This window comes from Uloborus diversus, chromosome 4 (genome assembly GCF_026930045.1).
Source record: "Uloborus diversus isolate 005 chromosome 4, Udiv.v.3.1, whole genome shotgun sequence".
NCBI lineage: Eukaryota > Metazoa > Arthropoda > Arachnida > Araneae > Uloboridae > Uloborus > Uloborus diversus.
In genome coordinates, this window is record NC_072734.1 from 7,947,361 (window position 1) to 7,953,360 (window position 6,000).

Genomic DNA, 6,000 nt, shown 5'->3' on the forward strand with positions numbered 1-6,000 from the left:
GCTGTCAAACCTTTTTCAGAGCATATGTGGGATACAATACTAAGAAGGAAGCAAGAGTACAGTTAACTCTTGATTATCCATGGAACAGGGTGGCAATGTAATCGTGGATAAGTGAAAACCGCAGGTAGTCAGAATAATAGATAAAAAACAATACTGAGGGTATACAGTAGCTAAACAATATCAATAACACTCACACATACATTCAAATTATAACTAAAAATATTGCTACATTGCAATGTTTACTAATATTGAATGTAAAAAATATATGTAAAATCTCATAAAAAATGTATGTGCTTCGAAGTAAGCAAAGAAACACTATAAATATTTTCCCCAAGTTTTTTGCAAACCGAAGCAAAGAAAATGTTATATTTAGATAAATTTTATCAAAATTGGCAGTTTTAATGTGATTCAATGGTTTGGTTAACTCTCTAAATATGGCCAAATTGAAACTAGATTTTTAAAAAAACGCCAAATTTATCGCCAAGTTGGCGACAAATCTTGGTGACCAAAAGCTTGTCAATACATTGTTAAGTGTTTGCCAAATTATAACACCACTTGAGTTTGCGTTGAAATTAACAATGATTTTACCCCAAAAAGGTGTAAAAGACCCCCTTTGGAACATCCGAATGCAACCAAAAGGGAAGGTGCACAACTAGACCCCACTAGGAGTCTACACACCAAATTTCAACTTTCTAGGACATACCATTTTTGAGTTATGCAAGATACATACGGACGTCACGAGAAAACTCGTTGTAATTAACTCGGGCACCTCGGGTGTCTATATGTTCTTAGGCATATATCCACGTGTGGTCTAGTTGAAAAAAAAACTCAATATTCATTCGGGGACGAGCAAAATAAAAATTGAGGCCAATTTTTGAGTGAAATTTTTTTTGCGAATACAATACTTCCATTTTTACTTCCTTTTACAAAAAAAAGGAAGTATTGTATTCGCAAAAAAATTTTCACTCAAAAATCAGCCTTAATTTCCATTTTTCTCACCCCCGAACGAATGTTGAGTTTTTTTTTTTCGACCCGACCAGACGTGGATAAGTGCCTAAGAACCTACAGACACCCGAAATATCCATTTTGACGATCCCCGAGTTAATTACAACGAGTTTTCTCATGACGTCTGTATGTATGTGCGTATATGTGTATGTGTGTATGTATCTCGTATAACTCAAAAACGGTATGTCCTAGAAAGTTGAAATTTAGTACGTAGATTCCTAGTGGGGCCTAGTTGTGCACCTTCCATTTTAGTTGCATTCGGATGTTCCAAAAGGCGTCTTTTGCCCCTTTTTGTGGGGAAATCATCGTTAATTTCGATGTAAACTTAAGTGGTGTTATAATTTGCCGAACACTTTACAATATATCGCCAGTCTTTTGGTCGCCAACTTGGCGACAAATTTGACGGATTTTTTTTTTTTTTAATTTGGTTTCAATTTGGCTACTGTTGGTGATATTTAGAGAGTAAACAATTGAATCACATTAAAATAGCGAATAATGGGGAAATGACATTAAATTGGAGTAAAAGGAAATCATGTGATGCACACATCAGCTCGTTATAAAAGGAAGTAAAAAACATTGTGAAAAGACCTGCAGATAATCAGACTGCTGATAATCAAGAGTTTACTGTATTTGAGACTCCACTTGTGCTGCATAGGATACCAGAAATACATAACTCCTGTGGAAATCTGTTAGACTTGCGCCTTTTCTGAAATAGTAGTCAATTCATCTATACTTGTTTACAAGGACTTAATTGATGTGCAAATTGTCAATCATCTGGTTTTTGGACTTAACTCATGATCTATGGCCATAGTATGGGCGGGACTGTTGTGTTGTCCATAGAAAATGCAAATTCAAGAAAAAATAAATGGGTCATTCCATGAAAAAGGGTAATTTTCCCCGACCATGACACCGCATATATTTCATTAAAAATAATAATTTGAAAGGGAAATTATTAAACTTTTATTACAAACAAATGTGTGATTCCTTAAGCATAAGATTTCGTCATTACTTTTTTAGTAAAATATATGACCTGGCATGTGCGGGACAAAGTGACTAATTTTTTTATGGAATGGCCCAATACATCAATTTTTTTCAATGGTTTAAACTATTGTTTCTGGTGGAGAAACAAATGAAATATGTTTCCTTTACATTGGACCCTTTGCTTTTAAAATCTACGATTTATTTTAACATGAATATATTAATAAAGTAAAAATATTAACTAATTATTCATGAGCAAATTACAAGAGGTTAACTTTGGATGTCACGTATGTGACGTATGCAAATAAATTTTTAAAAAGAAAATTGGTTAATAAAAATTATAACTGTATCAGAAGTATCTTTGTATCAAATGTAAAGATTAAAACATTTGTTTACCCCTGTTTAACTAAAATATTAAGAGATAACACAAAGTTAATGAGAATTAAAGAGTCTTTTCATCCAGCATGTGACAGTGGAATGGACCAAATGAATAAAAAGAATATGAGACAAGAATCAAGTGTAGTTAAAATTTTTAAAAAAAGCTTCTGCCAGCTTTGGTGAGTTAGTCTATTGTAATGAACAATCCCAGTTTTGGAATGTGATTTTCAGATCCTCACTACAACGTACCATGTACTCTATCCGAAACCCCCTAATGTGAACACCCTGTTATTCTGAACACATTTTGGTGGTCCCGGCAAATACATATGCGTTATCCAGTATCCCTCTATAACGAACACACCCATAATCTGAACAGTTTTGTTCTGTTCCAAGCAGGGTTGGAAAAAAATCATGATTTTTTTTTAAATCAAATTTTTTTATTTGAATCAGATTTATTTGATTTTTTTCTATTATATTTACATATTTTTTCAAAAATGCGTGGAACAGTTTGTTTTAGAAATAAACTTTAATGTATGGAACATTCTACTCAAATAGATAGAACCTACACTAAATATGCTATTTAAATTTTAATATTTATTTCTATATTTTAACCAAAAGGCATTCTAATATTTTTTAAATCCTTTTTTGTTATTGGCTAATTCAAACTAAATAAAAGGAAATTTTAAGGAACAAATTAAATTTTTAATGTAAACTTTTTATTAAAAGGAAAATAATCACAATTCAGACAACATTTTTTAAGAAAAGGAATTAATTGTTTGCATAAAAACGTAGGAGTAGCTTTGATGCTTTGTCCACTCCTAAATTGTTATGAAAGCTAGAATGAACAAAACTCTTTCTATTCCAGCAGATGAAGCTACGTCTGTTGTTATTTAAGTGCATAAACTGGATTTTTGGTTCTGTGATGCTCTCTCTACCTCCCATTGCATAAAATGAATCCCACCAGTCATAATCGGTCATTGAATCTCACATTTTTATCAATCAATGCTGACTTTTGAAATGGGCCATTTCTTGTTTGTAAATTAGCTACAATGCTGACAAGGAACGGACATATTTCTTTAATAAATTCCAAACCTTGATTATTTTCATCCACATTATTTGAAATTTTATTTCAATTTAAGACAGAGGGGCTTAATAAAACTCTTGCACCCCAATAGCATACATAAATTGCTTGTTCTTATCCTTCGTGGTATTTACCTATTTGATTCTTATCCAACAATTTTTTAATTTTTAAAAATAAAATCCGAACCAAAAAATGATTTAAATCAATGATTTTTTTCAAAAAAATCAACTGATTTAAATCAATGATATTTTTTTTTAATCAACTGACAAATCTAGATTAAAACCAATTGATTTAAATCATGCCAACCTTGGTCCCATGAGTGTACAAAATCAAGAGAATCTACTGTAGTTCAGTCGTTGAATGCCTGGAGAGAGACTATGCCACAGGGGGGGGGGGGGGCTACAGATCAGGGAAAAGTAAAGGAACTTTATTATTCAGGGAAATATTAGGGAATTACAAAAAACTAACCAAAATTCAGAAAGAATTGATTTAACATTTTTTTTTTTTTTTTTTGTGCTTTGCAAAATTAAGTGCCGGAATTCCCTTTTACATGTTTTGAAACAGAGATAAGTGGGGGTAAATGCGTAGGGAATTCGGGTACTTAATTTCGAAAAAAAAAAAAAAAACATTTTTTTTTTCATTTAATCAATTTTTTCCTGAGTTTTTGTTAGTTTTTCGAAATTTACACTAATCCCTGATTAATCAAGTTCTTTGACTTTTCCCTGAACTGCAGTAGATCCTCTTGGTTCTGAACACTCATGGGACTGGATTATGGCAAGGACGCCTATATAGGGGGGCAAGGGGGGGGGGCTCGAGCTCCCCCTTAGAAAGTAGAATTTCCTTGCTTTTAGTACTTTTTTTTTTTTTTTTGCAAAAATGTAAAAATATTTGTTCTCCAGCCATTAATGAATAAGTAATTAAAAATCAAATTTTAATGACTCTAATCTGTCCTGAAATCAGTTTCCATGGGGAAAATATCCTGCTAAACCATGGTTAAAATATCTGAGCTCCTCCTTACAATTTTGCATATGGGCGCCCATGGATCATGGGATACTGGATAATGCATATGTATATGCCGAGACCATCAAAATATGTTATGTTACAAATCCTGTAAATAGTAATTGTAGTAACGTAACCTGTATATAGTTTCCCGTAATGAATATACAACGCCTTTTCATTCGGCTAAAGTATACGACCCCCTATTTTCTTTTCTTTTCATTGATAAAATTTGATAACGGTCTACGCATTTCGAGAAGAGGTAAGAATGTTGTGGAAAATTCTTCGATGTTTATAATAGCGTCCTGCGTGATAAAGAGGGGAGTTTCGATTGAGATTCCGAACTGAGAGCATATTTGCTCTGTTTATAGCGAGGCATTTCGCTGTGTTGTTTTCGTATTTGGAAGTAAATACGTGTGTAAACGTTGAGTTTACGGTGTTGTGAGATAATTGCTTAATTGCTGATGAATAATTTAGCAGTTGTTGACGATCTTTCCTGTACATAGTGTAAATAAATTTCCTGTGCTTTTATCAAGAACTGTGTCTTCATTTCAAGAAAGTGGAAGTCGCACCGAATCCGTTACAATTTGGCGCCCAGCGTGGGGCTTCTTCTGGACTTTCTTGGAGTAAGTGTGACTTTGGACATTTTTTTTCATAAAGACTGTTTGAATTTATAGACTTTGTTTTTATGGTGTTTACTCGCGCAATGGATGACCAATTAAAACAACTTCTGGCAGCAATTAATGCTGTGAAAAGTGACTTGACCGAAAGTTTGGCGGCTAATCAAGAACAATTAAAAAATGATATGGCGGCTAATCAAGAACAATTAAAAAGTGATCTGACTGCAAGTATGTTGGCAAATCAAGACCAGTTAAAAAGCGATTTAACGGTGCTGAAAAAGGACTTAACGTCTAACCAAGAAGAAATTAAAAACGACCTTATTTCGGTAAAGACTGTGATGGAAAATAAATTTAATGACATAGAGCATCGAGTTGATGCTATTGAAGAAAAATTTGATACCGTTGAAAGCCGATTCAATGCTGTAGAAAATAAATTTGAAGAAGAAGAGATCTTTAAGGACGTGGAAAGGAGATTGGCGACCGCGGAAAGCAGCTCTGTACAGTTTGGCGCTCCCACATCGGTTGCTCGACCGTCCATTAAACTTGCCACATTTGATGGGAAAACTTCGTGGCAGGTTTACAAAACTCAATTCATGATAGTGGCGGAAGCGAACGGATGGGACTCTGCTACCAAGGCCTGTCATCTTGCAGCATCCCTGAGAGGTGACGCAGCGGACATTCTCCAGACCCTTCCGGACAGCCAGCGCCTGGATTTCGCCGCCCTCACATCTGCGTTGGAGCTTCGCTTCGGTGAGAAGTGCCAGAAAGATTTCAGCCGACTCCAGTTGAAGTCCCGTTTCCAGAAAACCGGGGAAACCCTGCAAGAGCTAGCGGCGGACATCGAGAGACTGTCTCATCTTGCTTTTTGCGACTGTCCTGCGGATGTTCGAGACAACCTGGCACTCAACTATTACATCGACGGGGTTCGAGATCCGGAAATCC